The sequence below is a fragment of the Podarcis liolepis genome (genome assembly GCF_965112155.1).
Source record: "Podarcis liolepis genome assembly, chromosome: 2".
Taxonomy (NCBI): domain Eukaryota; kingdom Metazoa; phylum Chordata; class Lepidosauria; order Squamata; family Lacertidae; genus Podarcis; species Podarcis liolepis.
The window spans coordinates 10,984,335-11,007,473 of NC_139555.1; the positions used below are offsets into that span (position 1 = coordinate 10,984,335).

The following is a 23,139-nucleotide window of genomic DNA, read 5'->3' on the forward strand; positions in this document are numbered from 1 at the left end:
CAACTGTTACTATTAGGGGAGGGAGTGAGTACAAGCATAATGCAAGTACAGGTTACATACGCTTCAGGTTACATACGCTTCAGGTTACAGACTCCGCTAACCCAGAAATAGTGCTTCAGGTTAAGAATTTTGCTTCAGGATGAGAACAGAAATCATGCTCTGGCGGCACGGCGGCAGCAGGAGGCCCCATTAGCTAAAGTGGTGCTTCAGGTTAAGAACAGTTTCAGGTTAAGAACGGACCTCCGGAACGAATTAAGTACTTAACCTGAGGTACCACTGTACTTGTGTGTTTTCCTATTCCCTTTTGTTTCACCCTACTTTTCAACTTTTTAAAATACTAGATTTTTGTTTTTGTTCGGAATAAATTGCATGATTCATTTCTGCCAGTTCCTTAATTGAAATTCCACTAGTCATCTTGGTCAGAAAAAAGAAAGTTGAGCTGTAGTAAAATCATGTTTTGTTTGTTCTTGGTTTGGTCACTCAGTTTTCCATAAAAGAGGAAAATATCTTTTGACTTCTGCCAAGGTTTCAGAGTTATTGACTGTGCAAGTGCCATCTTCACTTATTTTCAAAGGGATTTTAAAATTATTATTATTTCTCGTATTTGGCATGCCAGTATTTGATCACCATGCTTAACTGTTTTCAAGTGTTTTAACTTCACGATATTTATGTTCTTGTAAATCTCTTTTGATTTTGAAAAATACATTTGTATTTAATTATTTTTGCTTACTGTTATTTAATTCTACTCAATGATTGTTTCGTTTCTGTTTTAATTCAATTGCTGTCTTTCTTTCTTTCTTTCTTTCTTTCTTTCTTTCTTTCTTTCTTTCTTTCTTTTCTGGAAAAACCCAAAAGATATGATTTGCAGTCTTAAGTATACTTTGCTGGCTTCCCACAGTTTTGCCATATATATTTCCTGTATATTACCATTTCTGAAAAGGAGTTGTAGTTTTTGTTCATAACTGCGTTGGAGTTCTTTGTCTTGTAACAGAGTCTCATTCCCTTGCCAAGTTTTCTCCCTGACGAAATCTAACTCCCACAGAAAAGATTACAAATTATAGTTGGCATATATCATGCTTTTTGTGCCACAAACCTTAATTTTTTCAACAATACTATCAGAAACCATACATATTTGGGTGGGTGGGGTGGAGAGAAGGTATCATTTCTGCCATTGGGATGCTGATATATCCAAATGCATTGTTGGCAATAAAAATACTTGCTTAACTTTTCTATAGGCTTATCAAGTGTTCAAAATGTTTTCCAGTTGTCTAGCACCAGCAAGGAAGTCTAGCGTTATCTAGCCTCAGCCAAGGATGATGGGAGTTGTAGTCCAGCCAGGCGACTGGAGGGCTACAGGTTTCCCACCCCTCATATAACATACGACTACAAAAGTTGAGGCTGCTGAACAGACTCTTGGGCTGGGGTGTTTTTTGGGGGAGGTTGTTGCTGGGTTTCATCCACAATTGGACCTAACAGTCAGGGGTCCCTTTACCTTTACCCTTCGTATTACATCTGTATGATTTTCTCACCAAACTTCAATACATTCAAGTTATGAATAGTCATAAGAGAAATGTTGCAAATAGCCTTGGCTTTCCTGTGTTAATATTTACGATTTTGAATGCAGCCAGGATGTCTGTGTCCACCCAAGGATGCTGATCTTTCTCAGTTAGGCTTCCTCTTATGGCACCTTTACCCCATCAGGGAGGAAGCAGCAGCAGTAATCAGACTGCTGCATTCTGGATCCTATTGTTTTAGAACCAATCAGACTGCTGCATTCTGGATCCTATTGTTCTAGGACCAATCAGACTGCTGCATTCTGAATCCTATTGTTCTAGGACCAATCAGACTGCTGCATTCTGGATTCTATTGTTCTAGGACCAATCAGACTGCTGCATTCTGAATCCTATTGTTTTAGGACCAATCAGACTGCTGCATTCTGGATCCTATTGTTCTAGGACCAGACTGCTGCATTCTGAATCCTATTGTTCTAGGACCAATCAGACTGCTGCATTCTGGATCCTATTGTTCTAGGACCAGACTGCTGCATTCTGAATCCTATTGTTCTAGGACCAATCAGACTGCTGCATTCTGAATCCTATTGTTCTAGGACCAATCAGACTGCTGCATTCTGAATCCTATTTTTCTAGGACCAATCAGACTGCTGCCTTTTGGATCCTATTCAACTCAGTACATAACACCACCCTTGCTAAATTGCTTGTGTTTTTGCTTCCTGTCTGGGACTGCAAAAGCATAAGGATTGTCAAACATGTCCATTGGGGATGGAGCATGCAAGCCAAGGTGGCAGAAGCTGCCACCGCTGGTGTTAAATTTCCACCTCCGGTGTTTATATGTGTGTCATTTAGTGGCAGTGAGAGTAACCAAATTCATTGCGTTCCCAGGCCTGAATAAACCTCCTACACTTGCCACTTCCTCTTGCCTTATGCCAGCCTGCCGTAAGTCAGAGGCTGAGAGCACTCTAGGAATGACGGTGGCAGGCTCAAAGAGGTGGGTGGACTCTTCAGGGTTGGTCATAGTGAAAGTCTCGGTTTGACGCAGGTGGCGGCTTCCAGCAAGCAGCCTGGCAGAGCCTGTTAGGAGATCAGTCTGAAAGAGAGGGGAATGCCAAAGTGATGAAGATAGGCATGGCTCTGGTTTAAATCAAAACTGGCAATCCAAATGAAGGGCTCCATTTTATCCAAGTTTTTAAATACTTTTTAAAATAATAATTTTAATTAAATTTTCTAATTTTACATTTCGAATTAAACATATTTTATTATACCATACATTCATTGACTTTCCTCCCTCCCCTCCTAAGCTTCTTTTAACTTATTCACCATTCCTGCATATTTTAATATATCCATCTAATTTAATTTTCATTTCTTACATCAGTTCAAAATATGTTGAATTACTTTAATACTGCCAGCGTTTTTAACTGTGCACAATTACTTTCAATATACTTGACAAAAAATTTCCACTCCCCTGTTCTTCTTGTTCTCTTATACTACTTGTTAGACTTGCTAATTCTGCATATTCTATCATCTTAATTTGCCAATCTTCCTTACTGGGGACCTCCCTCATTTTTGGGCTAAGAAGTTCCGAGTCGCTGTTGTTGCGTACTTGAATAAGTTCTTCTGAATCCTGGGAACCTCTGTCTGAACAATTCCTAACAGAAATGCCTCTGGTTTTTTGAGGGAAAGTTGTTTTACACAATTTTTTTCATTTCAGTTTATATCATTTCCCAATATACGGTACTTTAACTGTTTTGCATGTCCACCACATATGGGGAAAAGTTCCTTCTACTTCTTTGCATTTCCATCGTAAGTCCGATTCCACCTTATGAACCTTAGCCAATCTACAATCTATGGATCATTTTCATGTACAGTGGTACCTCGGGTTAAGTACTTAATTCGTTCCGGAGGTCCGTACTTAACCTGAAACTGTTCTTAACCTGAAGCACCACTTTAGCTAATGGGGCCTCCAGCTGCTGCCGTGCTGCCAAAGCCCGATTTCTGTTCTCATCCTGAAGCAAAGTTCTTAACCTGAAGCACTATTTCTGGGTTAGCAGAGTCTGTAACCTGAAGCGTATGTAAGTTGAAGTGTATGTAACCTGAGGTACCACTCTAATTCCCTTTCAGTGTATAGCATGCAGTCCTCTCTTGCAGCTGCTATTTACATTTGAAAAACTAGACATGCAGATCATATTCACAGTTAGTGTCATGACACTGCGATGGTTAGATGGTTCATCTACCATTTTGAAAAAATGCTTCATTTGTTCATACGAAAAATAAAACATTACTCACGTGCTGCCACCCAGAAACAAGAATCCCTTACTTCCCATTGTTTAACAATGACTCATCATCATCATCATCATCACCACACAGGGTATAGTGACCCTTTAAGTTCATGACAGACTTCTGCTGTATCTGATAGTGCACATCCAATATCTTATTCTCCATAGCAAGACAAGTACCGTCTTTTTCGCTCTATAAGACGCACTTTCCCCCTCCTAAAAAGTAAGGGGAAATGTGTGTGAGTCTTATGGAGGCTGTGCAGCTATCCCAGAAGCCAGAACAGCAAGAGGGAGCGCTGCACGTGGCTCTGTCCCTTCTCCCACCTCCTAGAAAAGCCCCCAAGAGCCGCGCTCCCTTTAAAGAGCCGCGCAGAGCGTGTGTGCTGCTCTTGAGGGCTTTTCCGTGACGGGCTGCCCTTCTCCCTCCTCGGGGAAAAGCCCCCAAGAACCGTACACACGCTCCGCACGGCTCGTGAAAGGGAGCGCTGAGCAGAGCCTGGGATGCATACAGGCTCTGTTCAGCGCTCCCTTTAAAGAATTTTTTTTTCTTGCATTCCCCCTCTAAAAACTAGGTGCGTCTTATGGTCAGGTGCGTCTTATGAGCAAAAAATATGGTAATATATAATGCCCTATTTACTTGTCTAAAGAAAAAGGAAGATACTGTACTAAACCATCTAACCACCTGCTTGCTCTCTTGGGCCACATCCTGAGCCCACGATGGAGGGAGGGGCTTGTGATATTGACACCCCAGTGGACAGTGAGAGTGGTTTAGTTTGCAGAATTAATTTGGGAGAGTGTCTGCACCACCCACCCACCTTTTGGCATCAGTTTCCACCATTTCCTTTCTTTCACAGCCTCAGCTGCGTTACCTCTAGCGACCTCTCCACCATTATTATTTTTTTGACAAGCTAGTTTTCCTTTTGACTTTTTATTTCTTAGGGTCACTTATTCTTTGAATTCCATCCCCACCCTCAGAGATCTTATAAGTGCAAACCTACACAGCTGCGTAGCTACGCACAACAGCACATACTGGTTTGTAGTCGCTTTTCTAATTCCATTTTTAAAATTAGAATATCTAGCGCAAATAACCATGGAATCACTGCCACACGGCAAGGTATGACGTGGCACCACCTTCAGAAGGTGGAACGGGGAAATTATTACTTATTAAATTTGTATAGGTAGGTAAAGGTAAAGGACTCCTGGATGGTTTAGTCCAGTCAAAGACAATTATGGGGTTGTGATGCTCATCTCACTTTCAGGCCGAAGGAGCTGGCGTTTGTCCGCAGACAGCTTTCCGGGTCATGTTGCCAGCATGACTAAACTGCTTCTGGCGCAATGGAACACCATGACGGAAGCCAGAGCGCACGGAAACACCGTTTACCTTCCTGCCGCAGCAGTACCTATTTATCTACTTGCACTGGTGTGCTTTCGAACTGCTAGGTTGGCAGGAGCTGGGACAGAACAACGGGAGCTCACCCCATCGTGGGGATTCGAACCACTGACCTTCTGATTGGCAAACCCCATACCCGCAAACGGCTCCATATGTCACCACTGATTCCACTATATACCAAACTGCTCCATATCTCACCACTGATTTCCCCCACTGCAAAATAATGTACTGTACAGGAAGCAAACCAAGGAGTTGAACATGTGTCAAGCAAAATGTCAAGGGTGTCTCTGAGAGAAAGCCCTTGTGACATCATCACTTACACTTTCCACGTTGCTTTGTGCCAGCAGCGTTGCCATGTGACTCAGAATTGTGTGCTGTTTGTTTGAAATGCAGCATAGTGTTGAGACACGTGTGGAAAATAAGACACGGGGGGAGAGCATTGTCTCCGCAGTGCAAGGAACCTGTGCGCATCTCCCCTAAGTCATATGATGCAGTCTTCTTTGGCTGTAGTGAATTTTGCTTCAACAGAGGAAAGCAAGTTTCTAGATCTCATGGTTTCGTATGAAAGCTTGAACATGCGCAGGCACTCGTGTCTGCTGGCATCTGGCCTGGTACGCTGTTTTTGATGATGGAGAGCAGTTCTGGCCAGTTTTCCGGCGCAAAGACCATTGAAATGCATTGAGCATGCAAGAGGCGCAGTCGCACATTTCAAAGGGGCATGTGCAGGAGAAGTACCCAGCATGGAGGGCACCTCATGTTCTTTGCTCTTAAGAATCAGACGAGGTAGAAATGGGGCCAGCCGCTTAGTTTTCCTCCGGGTTGATGTTTCTCGCTGACCTAAATTCAAGTGTGGTTGCGGTGAAGAGGTTTGACAACACAGCTTGTGTGATTCAGCAGACCACTGCCCCACCCACTTTGAGGTTGTTTGCAGTTGCATGCTGAAATCTCAGTTTGTCATGTGAATTTTCTGCTTGCGAGAAGGAAATCAGTCATGTTGAGTGGTTACTAAACTGCTGATTCTGCTCATGTGAACATAGTGCAAGTCCACGCACAAACACACACCACCATTAAATCTGACACATAAGTGTGCCTTTTGAAGCGAAGAACGCCCCTCATCACTGCTACGTATACTGTTGCCATCCTGCTTATAGTCCTAATGGCGATTTCATTTAACTGTCCTTCTGTTCACCTTTAATCCCTGGTGCGTTTGTCTTGTTACGCCAGTCTTTCATCCTCTATGGTCCAGGCTTCTGCAGAGCAGCAGAACTGAAAGGTGAACTTTTGTTGGACTGCACCATTTCAATATGCATTTGGTGCTGCTGAGGTACAGTATTTCTAGCCATTTCCTGACACCTACCTCCTCAACAGATCCCAAGTCTCTGCAGCAGCAAAGATCAGGACATTAGGCTTGCACTCTTACTTTGTCTTATATATGTACAGTTAATCTGGATTCTTCCATAGTATTTTGATTGCTAGGGTTTCCTATGGGTTGTTTGTGGATTGCCCTCTACAATTTTTCAATATGAGATGGCTTGGTAAGGTCTACTGAAATGCTGTTATTTGTTCTGAATTGGATTAATTACGGTAATTATTACCTTGGAAATGCAGTGTTTATGTATTTGCATGCTTTTATATCTTACTAGGGACGCGGGTGGCGCTGTGGGTTAAACCACAGAGCCTAGGGCTTGCAGATCAGAAGGTCGGCAGTTCGAATCCCCGCGACGGGGTGAGCTCCCATTGCTCAGTCCCTGCTCCTGCCCACCTAGCAGTTCAAAAGCACGTCAAAGTGCAAGTAGATAAATAGGTACCACTCCGGTGGGAAGGTAAATGGCGTTTCCGTGCGCTGCTCTGGTTCGCCAGAAGCGGCTTAGTCATGCTGGCCACATGACCTGAAAGCTGTACACCGGCTCCCTTGGCCAATAAAGTGAGATGAGCGCCACAACCCCAGAGTCGGTCATGACTGGACCTAATGGTCAGGGGTCCCTTTACCTTTACTATATCTTACCATTGCACTTTACTGTAAGCCGTTTAGGCCAGGATGACATGGAAAGTTTACACACAAATAAACATGATGGTGTTCGCCTCTACATAGTTCCATCCTGATTTCAGACATAGTGATATATCAATATATCACAATGCTGAAAACCAGATATCGCCCAGCCCTAATTATGATAATAATGGGTGGCTGCAGCTTTCCTTGGAGTGTTTGAAGGAACTAGCGGTGTCGCTGAGGGCAGGGGGAACAGGGTTGCCACCTTATTTTATCGCTCCTGCTCCTGCGCCTTTAACAGCAGCCTGCGGTGTAAACCTTTAAACAAGAGAAGCATTTTCTGGCCCTGAGCTAAAGCAGCTAGGAAAGCCTCGTTTGCTTAATTTTTGACTGCTGGGTTATTAAAAAGTCAGTTTTACATAATTAAATAAACAGTTTGCATTCTGAGTGGGGGAGAAAAAGACAAAAAAATAGTTGTTTGGAAAAAGCTAGCCTATCCTTTGATCTTCAGCTGTTTAGCACACTGCTAGAAAACTGATGAGTGGCAGCAGAGGATCAGGAAATTCTCCAGCCCATGTTATATACCATATATTCTCCACCCTCATCATTCTACCCGGACACTGAGGTACAGCACTGAGGGCCTTCTGGCGGTTCCCTTGCTGCGAGAAGCCAGGTTACAGGGAACCAGGCAGAGGGCCTTCTCGGTAGTGGTGCCCTCCCTGTGGAACACCCTCCCACCAGATGTCAAAGAGAAAAACAACTACCAGACTTTTAGAAGACATCTGAAGGCAGTCCTGTTTGTTGTTGTTGTTGTTTATTCATTTAGTCGTGTCCGACTCTTCGTGACCCCCTGGACCAGAGCACGCCAGGCACTCCTGTCTTCCACTGCCTCCTGCAGTTTGGTCAGACTCATGCTGGTAGCTTCGGGAACACTGTCCAACCATCTCGTCCTCTGTCATCCCCTTCTCCTTGTGCCCTCCATCTTTCCCAGCATCTTTTCCAGAGAGTCTTCTCTTCTCAGGAGGTGGCCAAAGTATTGGAGCCTCAGCTTCAGGATCTGTCCTTCCAGTGAGCACTCAGGGCTGATTTCCTTAAAAAGGGATCGGTTTGATCTTCTTGCAGTCCATGGGACTCTCAAGACTCTCCTCCAGCACCATAATTCAAAAGCATCAATTCTTTGGTGATCAGCCTTCTTTATGGTCCAGCTCTCACTTCCATACATCACTACTGGGAAAACCATAGCTTTAACTATACGGACCTTGGTTGGCAAGGTGATGTCTCTGCTTTTTAAGATGCTGTCTAGGTTTATCATTGCTTTGCAGTCCTGTTTAGGGAAGCTTTTAATGTTTGGTGCGTTACTGTATTTTAATATTTTGTTGGAAGCCGCCCAGAGTGGCTGGGGAAGCCCGGCCAGATGGGCGGGGTATAAATAATTTAAAAAATGTTGTTGTTGTTGTTGTTGCCAGAATCCTGGGATTTGCAGTTTGTGAAGAGTGCTGGAAGGGGCACCTCTGTGAACAACAGTTCGCAAGATTCTGGTGGCTGGGTGCTTTAAATGCACAGTATATAGAGAGCCATCGAGGGGGAATGTTTAGCAAGGATCTGTGGACAAGGCTGGCCTGTGCCGACGATGCTGGCAATGGCAACAAGCGTGTGGGTTGCTGACTCTCAGCAAAGGGGTGGAACAGTTATTCTGTCTTCTCCCCCCCCCCGCCCCGCCGTCCCAATCAATCAGTGAAGCCGCATGCAAGCCCTGACAGCTACTCCTTGGGAGGTCTGAGCTCACCCTTTGAAACTGCATCTGGCTGCGGCTGTGTGAGCAGCTGCATGGGGCGTGGCCGGCAGGGAATGCGTTTGTTCTTGGCAGTCAGGGGAGTTGGGGCTTGTTTTATAACATTTTTTAACGCCCCCCGCAAGGCAAGTTCCAGGTGAGACGGCAAAGATCCCTATAGAGGGAAAGTGGAACAGAGGGGGATGAAGTGGGGTGGGCTGGGGGAAGAGAGAGAGACTGCTGCCTGCCGTGTGTGTGTGTGTGTGTGTGTGTGTGTGTGTAAGAAGGAGTAGCAGCAAAAGGTGTACAGTGGTACCTCAGGTTAAGAACTTAATTCGTTCTGGAGGTCCGTTCTTAACCTGAAACTGTTCTTAATCTGAGGTACCACTTTAGCTAATGGGGCCTCCCGCTGCTGTTGTGCCGCTGATGCGCGATTTCTGTTCTCATCCTGAAGCAAAATTCTTAACCAGAAGCACTATTTCTGGGTTAGTGGAGTCTGTAACCTGAAGCGTATGTAAATCTGAGGTACCACTGTATTAGAAAGACCTGAGTGGTATTGGTGGTGGTGAACATCTGAGGACAAAGGCTTTGCTGTTATTTTTGTTAGTTATTTTTGTTTTTTTCCTTTATTTGCCACCCTTATCTTCCGAAGAGCTCAAAGTACTGTACATAGAATCATAGAATCAAAGAATTGTAGAGTTGGAAGGGACATCAAGGGTCATCTAGTCCAACCCCCTGCAATGCAAGAAACTCAGCTAAAGCATCCCTGATAGATGGCCATCCAACCTCTGCTTAAAACCCCCCAAGGAAGGAGAGCCAACAACCTCCCAAGGGAGACTGTTCCACTGTCAAACAGCTCTTGCTTTCAGTCAGTTTCCCCTGATGATCGGAATCTCCTTTCTTGTAACTTGAATCCATTGTTTCTCCTGCCCTCCAGAGCAGGAGAAAACAAGCTTGTTCCCTTTTTCCTCCTCCTCCCCATTTAACCATGATGCCACACTAACTTAAGAATGCAATCTAGCGAATTGCCAGCAAGGAAAGGCTGTTTCACATACTTTGCAGGCGTTTGCTGGGGTATAAGTTTGCTTACAGGCAAGGGGCACTATGGCGCAGCAGGGTCCTTGCTCAGGCTGTGTGCGTTCAGTAGGGAGTCCCCGACTCTACTACAGCTGTCTGCATGGGATCAGGAGCACTATCTTTTGATCAGGGTTCCTGAGCTTATGCAGAGACTTCTGAACATACAGTTGCACACATGGGAGCATCCCTACAGATGTTCTGATTCAGGGATGGTGACCCTGTCTCCCTCCAGGTGTTGTTGGACAAGCATCAGCCCCAGACAACATAGCCAATGGTCAGGGAGATGATGGGGGCTGTAGTCCGCAACAGGTAGAGGCACACAGGTGAGCCACCTAGTGGCTTGGCCTTCGGAGCCTTTTATTTGACACACTCACACTTCATATCTAGATGCACACTTAAAATATTTTGCTGCGCTGCATGTAGCAAAAGCAGTGTATTAAATGGCTTTAAAAAGGTGAAGGGACCCCTGACCATTAGGTCCAGTTGTGGCCGACTCTGGGGTTGCGGCGTTCATCTTGCTTTACTGGCCAAGGGAGCCGGCGTACAGCTTCCGGGTCATGTGGCCAGCATGACTAAGCCGCTTCTGGAGAACCAAAGCAAAACATGGAAACGCCGTTTACCTTCCTGCCAGAGAGGTACCTATTTATCTACTTGCACTTCGTGTTTTCAAACTGCTACGTTGGCAGGAGCAGGGACTGAGCAATGGGACCTTCTGATCAGGCTCTGTGGTTTAACCCACAGCACCAGCCACAACCCTATAGGCTTACCTATGTGTTTTTGTACCGTATAGAGATGGTTCTTGAAGTGCACCAACAAGGTACATAGCCTGTTAATAGGTCTAACTGATGCTACAATCCCATCAATACTTACTAGGCAGTATGTCTCATTGACTTCACTGGGATTTATCTCTGAGTAACCAGGGACGCGGGTGGCGCTGTGGTCTAAACAACTGAGCCTAGGGCTTGCCGATCAGAAGGTCGGCAGTTCGAATCCCCATGACGGGGTGAGCTCCCATTGCTTGCTCCCAGCTCCTGCCCACCTAGCAGTTCGAAAGCACGTCAAGTGCAAGTAGATAAATAGGTACCACTCCGGCGGGAAGGTAAACGGCGTTTCCATGCACTGCTCTGGTTCGCCATAAGCGGCTTAGTCATGCTGGCCAATGTATTTTTAATCTTTGTTGGAGGCCGCCCAGAGTGGCTGGGGAAACCCAGCCAGATGGGCGGGGTACAAATAAATTATTATTATTATTATTATTATTATTATTATTATTATTATCCTGGTGCCTTCCAGGTGTTGGATTCTAACTCCCATCAGCTCCACTCAGCACGGCCAGCGGTCAAGAGATGAACATCAGGAGGACACCAAGTTGGGAAAGGACAGGCCCAGGTAAAACAGCTTTGGGAGGGAGCATTTAGAAGAGGAGCTGCAGCAGTGGGGAGGAGGTGCTTCGCCCTTCCTCCACCTACTGCTTTTCCCCAGCTGTTTTCCCTTGCCCTCCTGAAGTGTTTGCAAGGGAAGTGTGTATCTGGAACACTTCAGGAGGGGAAACAGCTAGTGGAGAGCTGCTGTGGGGTGGGGAAGTGGTGGTGGAGGAAGGGTAAAGCACCCCTTGCCCCTGCTACTTCTGCGCATCATCCGTTCCTTCTGCCCTCCCCACCTCACCAAGCCTGAGCCAATGAATGTTCTGCAGACGGAGGCTGTTTGTGACATGTGACTGGCTGATTAGATTATAGTCATACCTCAGGTTGAAGTAGCTTCAAGTTAAGCATTTTCGGGTTGCGCTCCATGGCGGCCCGGAAGTAACGGAGCGCGTTACTTCTGGGTTTTGCCTCTCGCGCATTCGCTGATGCTCAAAATGATGTCACGCGCATGCGCAGAAGCGGCAAATCGCGACCCATTTGTGCGCAGACATGGGTTGCGTTCGCTTCAGGATGCAAAGGGGGCTCCAGAACGGACCCCGTTCACATCCAGAGGTACCACTGTATCTGTCTGGAAACTGTAAAAACGGCTCCCTTTCCTTTCCTAAAGAAGCTGCAGAACCGTGGATTGAACCCCATAAAAACCAGATTTTTTCCCTTTGCAAAGTAAGCTCAACAACTTTGTGCTGATCCTCAAAAAAACGGGGCTTTTCCCCTTTCCTCCTCTAAAAACTAGGTGCATCTTATGGTCAGGTGCATCTTATGGAGTGAAAAATACGGTATATGGAGGGGGTCAGGGAAACTTGCTACACGGTGCTGTCATTTTCATTTCTTTGACCAACCAGATGTTACAGCAAGAGAAAGGAGAATTATATGGGCGGCAGATGTTTCCAGCAGTAAACACAGATTTACTTGAGCATCTAGCCCCGAGCCCCAAAACTGGAATATTCTCTTCTGAAAGTGAAACTATGCCTGCAGATCAGTCGCAACTTCCCTGTAGACAGAACATGGCATGTCTATTCTGCAGAGAAAGCTGTGTAACCATAGCTTCTTCTTTCTTTTGAGATGCTTCCTGTTTATCTTTCTATGCCCAGCAAATCCACGGCTGGGCAACAGGCCTCTGATTTCTTCCTGGAGATTAGAAATAAAACCCTCTGTGATTCCTAGAAACAAAACAATGTGATGGTGTGCTGATTCCCCACCCCAATTCTGCTAGAGTTGCAATCAGCAGATTTTCCTGAAATCGGAGACGACTTGCTTATTACCTCTGCTGCTGCCTTTCAGTCTTAAGCCAGCGCACAGTTCCGCACTTCCAAAGCTGTGTGTTCCGCAATACAAATAAATTAGTGAAATGTCTGGCAAATGGCAGAAACATGTATGCAGTAGCTGTGGTCAGCAGGCTGTAGTATTTGCTTTGCTTCCTGTTAAGTCTTTCAGTCATTGGCTTTTTCCTTAATATGAGGTTAGTTGGTTGGTTGCTAGGTTTGATATAAAGGTGGGAGACTGGTGTAATAATAGCTGCTGATGTCACAAAGGCACTAGATAAGGTCTCCTTAAAGCAGGGGAAAACCGTTGTGCTGTTTCCACAGGGGGTATTTACTCTGGTGTATCATTTTGGGGCCATAATTAACACCAACCCTACACGGGCTGCCCTGACTATCAACATGCTATTGTTGTTGTTGTTTAGTCATTTAGTCGTGTCCGACTCTTTGTGACCCCATGGACCAGAGCATGCCAGGCACTCTTCCACTGCCTTCCTGCAGTTTGGTCAAACTCGTGTTGGTAGCTTCGAGAACACTGTCCAACCATCTCATCCTCTGTCGTCCCCTTCTCCTTGTGCTCTCAGTCTTTCCCAACATTAGGGTCTTTTCCAGGGAGTCTTCTCATGATGTGGCCAAAGTATTGGAGCCTCAGCTTCAGGATCTGTCCTTCCAGTGAGCACTCAGGGCTGATTTCCTTCAGAATGGAGAGGTTTGATCTTCTTGCAGTCCATGGGACTCTCAAGAGTCTCCTCCAGCACCATAATTCAAAAGCATCAATTCTTTGGCAATCAGCCTTCTTAATGGTCCAGCACTCACTTCCTTACATCACTACTGGGAAAACCATAGCTTTAACATTAACATGCTACTGAGCCCAATTCAAGGTTTTGCCGCTAATTTATAAAGCCCTAAAATTAGGTCCCACATTTATTTATTTTTGAAAAAGATGATATACTTCTATAGCTTTTACAAAAAATGCACAGCAGTTTACAATAATACAGTAAATAGATATGGAATATATAAACACAATAAGAAACACATAAAATTAAAACTCAGAGACTGTCAACTAACTATTATGGCAGGGGTCAGCAAACTTACTGTGCCTCAGACCGGTGTCTCCAGCACTGATCGTGCGGCGGGCCGGAGGGCGGGGGAGCGCGTGCCCATACGTGTGCACACACGCTATTTCCGGTGCACTTCCAGGTCGGAGGAGCACCGGAAATAGCTTGTGCGCATGTGCACGGGCCTCCTCCAACCTGGATGTGCACCGGAAATAACACTTGCACATGCGCAAATAATGTTTGCACATGTGCACAAGCTATTTCTGGTGCTCCGACCTGGAAGTGGGCAGCCGCGCAGCTCAGCACTGGTAAGATCAGGCGGTGGCAGCGGGCAGCGGGAGTTGCCGTGGGCCAGATAAACGAGTCCCTCGGGCCTTATCCGGCCCGCAGACCTTAGTTTGGTGACCCCTGCGTTATGGAAAGATGTAAATACTTGAAGGTGTGCCTCTCCTATTTTGTGCCAGCCCTTGCCTTCAGTATGGCCAGCTCTACTGTTAGGTAGCAGGAGGCAGCTGCTTCAAGTAGATGATGATGCAGGGCAATGAACAAACAGAGCAGTGTGTGTGTCATACACAGTCATTCCGCCTCACCTGCATCCCTTAAGGTAGTCTGGTGCCCTCAGGTGCAGTGGAAGATTGTTCAGCCAAGCCTTATGAGAGATCTGGGTATGTTTAGTCTGGGAAACAGGAGACTGAGAAGAGATGTGATAGCCAAATATCTAAAGGGCTGTCACATGGAAGATGGAGCAAACTTGTTTTCTCCTGCTTTGGAGGACGAATGGCTTCAAGTTACAAGAAAGGAGATTCTGACTAAACATCAGGAAGAACTTTCTGACAGTAAGAGCTGTTCGACAGTGGAACGGTCTCCCTTGAAAGGTGGTGGAGTTTTTAAAGCAAGAAGTAGGATGGAGGCCATCTGTCATGGATGCTTTCAGCTGAGTTTCTTGCATTGCAGGGGGTTGGCCTAGATGATCCTTGATGTCCCTTCCAGCTCTACAATTCTGTGATTCTAAAATGAAGCTTAGACAGCATCTTAAAAAGCAGATACATCACCTTGCCAGCAAAGGTCTGTATAGTAAAAGCTATGGTTTTCCCAGTAGTGATGTATGGAAGTGAGAGCTGGACCATAAAAAAGGCTGATTGCCGAAGAACTGATGCTTTTGAATTATGGTGCTGGAGGAGACTCTTGAGAGTCCCATGGACTGCAAGAAGATGAAACCTCTCCATTCTGCAGGAAATCAGCCCTGAGTGCTCGCTGGAAGGACAGATCCTGAAACTGAGACTCCAATACTTTGGCCACCTCATGAGAAGAGAAGACTCCCTGGAAAAGACCCTGATGTTGGGAAAGATGGAGGGCACAAGGAGAAGGGGACGACAGAGGATGAGATGGTTGGACAGGGTTCTCGAAGCTACCAGCATGAGTTTGACCAAACTGCGGGAGGCCGTGAAAGACAGGAGTGCCTGGCGTGCTCTGGTCCATGGGGTCACGAAGAGTCGGACACGACTAAACAACAACAACAACAAAATTCAGCTTCCAGTCTGGCCAACTTTCCTACCTGATATGGTAGGTGGGGGAGGAGCAGAATCACCCTTAGTTTCTGGCAGCACGTCTTGGGTTAACCCTGGACTTATCTGAGGAGGCACTGGTGGAGGAAGAGGAGGGGGGGAACGCACCACCCCCGGCAGCACAATCCTGGTGGGGTGCCATGTTGGCTGCCACGCCCCCGCAGGCGGCGAGCCATGCCCCCAGGATGTACGCCAGCCCCACCCCCCGCATGCTCTCCGCCACTGTGAAGAGGCCTTCTTTGTGTGAGCCCATCACTGAGTGAAGTACAGTGGTACCTCAGGTTAAGAACTTAATTCGTTCTGGAGGTCCGTTCTTAACCTGAAACTGTTCTTAACCTGAAGCACCACTTTAGCTAATGGGGCCTCCTGCTGCCGCCATGCGATTTCTGTTTTCATCCTGAAGCAAAGTTCTTAACCCAAGGTACTATTTCTGGGTTAGCGGAGTCTGTAACCTGGAGCGTATGTAACCTGAAGCGTCTGTAACATGAGATATATGTAAAGGTGAAGGGACCCCTAACCATTAGGTCCAGTCGTGGCCAACTCTGGGGTTGCGGTGCTCATCTCGCTTTATTGGCCGAGGGAGCCAGCGTACAGCTTCTGGGTCATGTGTCCAGCATCACTAAGCCGCTTCTGGCGAACCAGAGCAGCGCACGGAAACACCGTTTACCTTCCCGCCGGAGCTGTACCTATTTATCTACTTGCACTTTGATGTGCTTTCAAACTGCTAGGTTGGCAGGAGCTGGGACCGAGCAACAGGAGCTCACCCCGTCGTGGGGATTCAAACCGCCGACCTTCTGATTGGCAAGTCCTAGGCTCTGTGGTTTAACCCACAGCGCCACCCGCGTCCCTTGTAACCCGAGGTACCACTGTACATATTGTAGTGACATAGGGAAATATCAGTGCTATTCTAGAAAAAGAGGTGACATTGTCCATGTTTTCTGGGGCTGATGGAGGGCCACAGGGGCCCAATTCCTGTTAAAGACGGTTACGCATGTTTGTACACAATTTCGAGATCCTGCTAATCCATTCCACATGCAAGCTCTGATTTGGGAATTTTGTTTGACATTCCCATACATACTAGATGACAGTCTCCTTCATAGGCATGACGTCAGCCTTCTCTCTGCCTAATTCTGTTTGTGCAGTGGCACAAACCAAGGCTTACGCCACAGCAGCTAAGAAAACATTCCCTGAAAGGCCAGTAGAGGTAGACCCACCCTGTTATCATGTTGCCTACACAAATGTGTCCCAGGGCCTTTGTGACACCAGCCGTAGGGACTTTCCAGCAGATGGTTTTTAGCCTTACACATAAAAAGACAGATCTGTTTGACAGTTTTTGACGGAAATCCAAAAAAACGTTCCTGTAGGAGCCTGAACGTACCTTGGTTTCTTTTGGGTTGTGAACAGGGCTGGCCGATATATCAATATGTCTTCCAAAACTGGTTTGAAGTCCATATCGTGATAATCAGTTTTATGGTTTTTGACCTGGCAAAATATCGCAAATCATGAGGTGTGTTAGGGCTGGACGATGTATTGTCCAAAACCCGTTTCAACTCCATATCATGAAATTGGTTTCATAATTTTTGACCTGTAAATATATTGAAAATCATGGGGTGTGTGCTATCCAAAAATCACAATGTGGAAAAAACCATTAAGCCAGCCAATGCCTCTAGATAGATCCATCCTTATTTCAGATATTGTGATATACAGTGGTACCACAGGTTACATACGCTTCAGGTTACAGACTCCGCTAACCCAGAAATAGTGCTTCAGGTTAAGAAATTTGCTTCAGGATGAGAACAGTAATTGTGCTCCGGTGGTGCGGCGGCAGCAGGAGGCCCCATTAGCTAAAGTGGTGCTTCAGGTTAATAACAGTTTCAGGTTAAGTACGGACCTCTGGAACGAATTAAGTACTTAACCTGAGGTACCACTGTATCGGTACTGTTTATCCCAATGTTTAGTTGGTGATATACCACAATGCTGAAAACCAGATATTGCCCAGCCTTAATTGTGAACCCGTTGCCCCTCCTTTAATTCCCCCTCATCCATGCGCTGTTCTCCTCTGACTACTGCCACCGCACACTTTCCCCCACTCCTGATACACAGCGTTATGGGTGGCATGTTTAGAACTGCCATGTGGCATGCGCAGGCAGCCCTGTGAGGTGTGTCGGACTTGTGGCTGCTGCTGGCAGTTAAGGGCGGCAGGACAAGGTGTAACGGGACTTTTGAATATGTCAGAGGTGGCATTTGACTTGCAAAAAGATTGCACATTATATAATCCATTTGGAAACTGCTTTGCAGGGCTGTGTTGGATAAGCCTTTAGGCCATGGCCGTGGAACCAGTGGTTACCTCCATTTTAATGATTGCCTTTTCTATATTTTTAGTTTGTTTTGTTTTATCTTTGTAAGCCACCTTCATTCCCTGACTGGAGGAAAGGCAGGGTAGTAGTAGTAGTAGTAGTAGTAGTAGTAGTAGTAGTAGTAAATATTGATAAATAATACATACCACCCAGCATTTTTCTGATAAAAATAGGGATGCCCTATGGCGCTGTGGGTTAAACCACAGAGCCTAAGACTTGCTGATCAGAAGGTTGGCAGTTCGAATCCCCGCGACGGTTTGAAAGTTTGAAAGCACATCAAAGTGCAAGTAGATAAATAGGTACCGCTCTGGCGGGAAGGTAAATGGCGTTTCCGTACGCTGCTCTGGTTCGCCAGAAGTGGCTTAGTCATGCTTGACACATGACCCGGAAGCTGTATGCCAGCTCCCTCGGCCAATAAAGCGAGATGAGCGCCACAACCCCAAAGTTGGCCACCACTGGACCTAATGGTTAGGGGTCCCTTTACCTTTACCTATTTAATAATAATAATAATAATAATAATAATAATAATAATAATAATAATAATATTTCTACGCCACCCACCTGACTGGGTTGCCCCAGCCACTCTGGATAGCTTTCAACATAAATCAATCATAATAAAACATTAAACATTTAAAAACTTCCCTTTGCAGGACTGCCTTCAGATGTCTTCTGGTTGTCCCCTTAGTTCGGAGGTCGCATAACGCCATACCCTCCCAACATTTCTCCGATTAAAATAGGGACGTCCTAAGGATAAGCAGGTCGGCTCCTGTAAATCCGGGACTGTCCCTAAAAAAACAGGGACATTTGGAGGGTCTGAACTAAAACTAGCTGGGATACCATATCATTCATTCACTTGCTTTGGCTGCGCTTTGAGCAAGTTTGCTGGTATAAATAAGGGCCCTTCAGGATTTGACCTCCTTCCATTGGGCCTGTAAGACAGAGCTATTACACCTGGCCTTTAATTTGAATTCTGCCTGATCTTTTATTTCCCTTCCCTTCCCTTCTCTTCCCTCCCCCTCTCCTTTTATGAAGAGCACCCTCTCTGAGACCCCACAGCTAATTCTCCCCTGGCCTCCTCGCTGGCCCAAGTAGGACCAATTCAGCCAGCTAGCCCTGGGTATTATCTAACTGATTTTTAATTTTTATTGTTATTCATGTTTTTATACCATATTTCATGCTGCCTTTATAATTAAGTGTTTTAAAGTGTTTTAAATTTGTCGTTAGCCACCCTGAGCCCGGTTTTTGAACCGGGAAGGGCGGGGTATAAATAAAAATTTATTGGATTTATTGGATCACTGGAAGGACAGATCCTGAAGCTGAGGCTCCAGTACTTTGGCCACCTCATGAGAAGAGAAGACTCCCTGGAAAAGACCCTGATGTTGGGAAAGATGGAGGGCACAAGTAGACGGGGATGGCAGAGGACGAGATGGTTGGACAGTGTTCTTGAAGCTACCAGCATGAGTTTGACCAAACTGCGGGAGGCAGTGGAAGACAGGAGTGCCTGGCGTGCTCTGGTCCATGGGGTCACGAAGAGTCGGACACGACTAAACGACTAAACAACAACAACAACAACAACAACAATTATTAAATAATCTTTATAGAGTTGTACGTGTATCGAAAGGATGGGGATTTCAGGGAGGCAAAATCTGTAATGAATCACAAAGTGTGTGTGTGTGTGTGTGAGAGAGAGAGAGAGAAGAGAGAGAGAGAGAGAGAGAGAGAGAGAGAGAGAGAGTGAGAGAGAAATCTCCATACAAAGAAACATCACCCTAATGGGTAAGGAATTGCTTCACTGCATTTGAAAGTTTCCAGAGTCAAGCCTAGTGGAACCCCAAGCCCCGTGGAAATGGTTGCTCCTCCTCACCCCACTGTGAGGAGCTATTCTCTCAGTCAATTCTAAACACAAGGGCACCTATTTTCATCTGACACATGCTGGAGGGTGTGACTTTGTTTTTGCAGGAATTGGCATTTTTTGGCAGGGCCCAGCGTGGGGGTGGAGTAGGCATGTACGTGGGTCATTTGGGTGGGGCAGTGCATTTGACCGGCACGGGGAGGGGGGGGGGAAGGTTTGTGATCACAGCAAGGAACAAGCTGAGAAGCATGCAAAACATCCCATGTTGCGATAGAAGCCATAGCTGGTTCCCACCCCCCCTTTCCCCCTTTGATTTCTGAGGCTTTCTGTAGACAGTGTCCACATTTTTCAAAGCTTCATCATGTGTTTCTATCTTGAGGGGATAAAGCTGAGAAGAGGAGCTATTCTGGGGTTGTGTATGAATCTCCACCCAGCTGATCTGAATTTGGACCGAATACTGTGCGAGCCTATGCATGCTTAATTGGGGGGTTAAGCCCCAATAAACCGAACAGGATGTGCTTCTTCTGAGTATGTGTGCCCAGGCTCAGCCCAGAAAACTGCCATTCTTGTAGTGTTCCTGAAATATACTCGGAGTCGAGAGTGGATTTCATGCTCTTTATTCAGCTCATAGTGGTGAGGAGGAGTGGAAGTTCCCCCAGAAAGTCTGCTTTATATACATTATTTACACAATGGGCCACACATGATTGGCTAATTCCATGATTCTCCTGTAGGCCAATCAGGTTGCGGATTCACTTCCACCTGGAGCTGGATTGGGTGGCTCCTGTGGACCAATCAGACTGCCGCATTCTGGATCCTATTGTTCTAGGCCCAATCAGACTGCTGCATTCTGGATCCTATTGTTCTAGGCCCAATCAGACTGCTGCATTCTGAATCCTATTGTTCCAGGACCAATCAGACTGCTGCATTCTGGATCCTATTGTTCTAGGCCCAATCAGACTGCTGCATTCTGGATCCTATTGTTCTAGGCCCAATCAGAATGCTGCATTCTGAATCCTATTGTTCCAGGACCAATCAGACTGCTGCATTCTGGATCCTATTGTTCTAGGACCAATCAGAATGCTGCATTCTGAATCCTATTGTTCTAGGACCAATCAGACTGCTGCATTCTGGATCCTATTCAACTCAGTACCTAACAGTTCCGTTGCAAAGATGATAGGGACATTCTTTTGAGTCAATAAAGAAACTTGGGAAGCTCCCTTATAACAACTGAATGGGGGTGTGTGTGGTGAGACTGCAGGGGGCTGGCCTTTACAATTCTATAATTCTAGGATCCCTGGCATTTCCAGGGAGGACTGGAAAAGATTCATTTATGAAAACTGGCAAGCTTCTTCTTCTTCTTTTTTTAAATACATTTTTATTAGTTTTTAACATATTAATTAACATTCACACAACAGAACTTCACATCTTATACAATATTTTTTGGACTTCCATCAACGCCTCTGATGATTTTCCGTTCTTATCACTTATTATGCCTTTCTTAATTTCATATTGCCTTTAACTAATAATTCTCCTAGGGACACGGATGGCGCTGTGGGTTAAACCACAGAGCCTAGGGCTTGCCGATCAGAAGGTCGGTGGTTCAAATCCCCGCAACGGGGTGAGCTCCCGTTGCTCAGTCCCTGCTCCTGCCAACCTAGCAGTTCAAAAGCATGTCAAAGTGCAAGTAGCGGGAAGGTAAGTGGCCAGATGGGTGGGGTATAAATAATAAACTATTATTATTATTATTATTATTATTATTATTATTATTATTCAGGGTTGTAGAGTTGGAAGGGACCCCAAGAGTCATCTCAGCTAAAGCATCCATGACAGATTGCACCTGGGATCTTCTACATGCAAATCTGAGCCCTTTCCCTTCATGATTTGGGCTGGGAAAGGTGCATTGCAGATAGGGATGGATGCAGTGAGTCTTGGAACCTGCATACTCATGTCAAATGATCAGCATTGCACGGCATGTTATGAAAGATAGTGCTAAGCAGGCAGCTGACAACCTGATCCTATGCTCTGTTCTGCAGCAGAAGGAAAGCATAGGGCATGGCTAGGCAAATTAAGGCCTGGGGGACCGGATCCTGCCCAATTGCCTTCTAAACCCGGCCCGGGGGCAGTCCAGGAATCAGCGTGTTTTTACATGAGTAGAAAGACATTCAAGTGTTTTCAAACACACTTTGGTAATTACTGGTTTAGGGGGCCAGTTATCCGACCCCCGAGTCATCTGAAGTCAATCCTGTATAGGGAAGGTTTTTTTAAATGTTTGTTGTTATGTTTTTATATATGTTGAAAGCTCCCCAGAGTGGCTGGGGCAACCCAGTCAGATGTGTGGGGTATAAATAGTAGAATTATATTTGTGGAATGGGACGTCCCTATTTTCATCAGAGAAATGTTGGAGGGAATCTCATGTTCACACGAACCGTTACTTCAGCGTAACAAGTGCTTCACACCTTGCAGCTTCTGTTTTACAAAAGTTTGCGTTTTACAAAGGAGTAAAAGTCAAGACATTGTGGCGTACCGTTTTTGCCCCCTCTTCGGCATCACTTTCAGGGACGCGGGTGGCGCTGTGGGTAAAACCTCAGTGCCTAGGACTTGCCGATCGCATGGTCGGCGGTTCGAATCCCCACGGCGGGGAGAGCTCCCGTTGTTCGGTCCCAGCTCCTGCCCACCTAGCAGTTCGAAAGAACTCTTAAGTGCAAGTAGATAAATAGGAACCGCTTTATAGCGGGAAGGTAAACGGCGTTTCCGTGTGCTGCGCTGGTGCTGGCTCTCCAGCTGCAGCGTCTTCGTCACGCTGGCCACGTGACCCGGAAGTGTCTTCGGACGGCGCCGGCTCACGGCCTCTAGAGCAAGATGAGCACGCAACCCCAGAGTCGGACACGACTGGCCCGTACGGGCAGGGGTACCTTTACCTTTACCTTTAGGCATCACTTTATCTGTTCTTGGGGTCCCTCTTCCCTAGAGCGTTATTGATGGTGGTAGAGAAAGCAAGATGGCGCTAGGCCTTGCATAGCCCTGAATCCTTGTCAACATTCCTACTGCTCATTCACTTGCCTTGTCCTTCTGGGTTGAATCTGCCTCACCACCAAGAGATTAGGACAGGGGTGCCAGATTTCCAAGAGGGCCAGATGTGATGAAGTGAACATGCAGGAGGGCCGACCAAAGTTGATGAGCTTTTTTTATAGGATTGAAGTTGTTGGGCTTTAGTATAAACAGAAGAATGTGACATTTGATGTAACAAACCAGAAATGGAAGTTGGGGGAAGTCAACAGGGAGGGGAGAAAGTAGAAAATGGATGTTAAATGATGATATTGAATAACTCTTATGAGAAAAGAAAATCAATTAAAAAAAAAAGAAGAAGTTGCTGAGCTTTTACCCCAGGACATATACAATGGTACCTCGGGTTAAGAACTTAATTCGTTCTGGAGGTCTGCTCTTAACCTGAAACTGTTCTTTACCTGAAGCACCACTTTAGCTAATGGGGCCTCCTGCTGCCACTGCACAATTTCTGTTCTCATCCTGAAGCAAAGTTCTTAACCCGAGGTAATATTTCTGGGTTAGCGGAGTCTGTAACCTGAAGCGTATGTAACCTGAAGTGTATGT

At 46.0% G+C, this 23,139-nt stretch overlaps 2 long non-coding RNA genes across 4 annotated transcripts; both read right to left on the minus strand.

Moving 5' to 3' along the window:
* Nucleotides 1-927: 927 nt before the first annotated feature.
* LOC310700672 lies at nucleotides 928-5,488 on the minus strand. Of its 3 annotated transcripts, XR_014522694.1 has the most exons (4): nucleotides 5,294-5,488; nucleotides 2,438-2,604; nucleotides 1,611-1,687; nucleotides 928-1,029 (listed from the first exon to the last, which is right to left on the minus strand). It is a non-coding gene; the product is annotated as an uncharacterized lncRNA (long non-coding RNA). The 3 variants fall into 3 exon arrangements; XR_014522695.1 differs by lacking the exon at nucleotides 1,611-1,687 and having other exon boundaries at nucleotides 5,294-5,481; XR_014522696.1 differs by lacking the exon at nucleotides 928-1,029 and having other exon boundaries at nucleotides 1,586-1,687; nucleotides 5,294-5,483.
* A 6,835-nt stretch (nucleotides 5,489-12,323) lies between these two features.
* LOC310699319 lies at nucleotides 12,324-13,078 on the minus strand. The gene is made up of 2 exons (XR_014522036.1): nucleotides 12,702-13,078; nucleotides 12,324-12,567 (listed from the first exon to the last, which is right to left on the minus strand). It is a non-coding gene; the product is annotated as an uncharacterized lncRNA (long non-coding RNA).
* Between the last annotated feature and the right edge of the window lie 10,061 nt (nucleotides 13,079-23,139).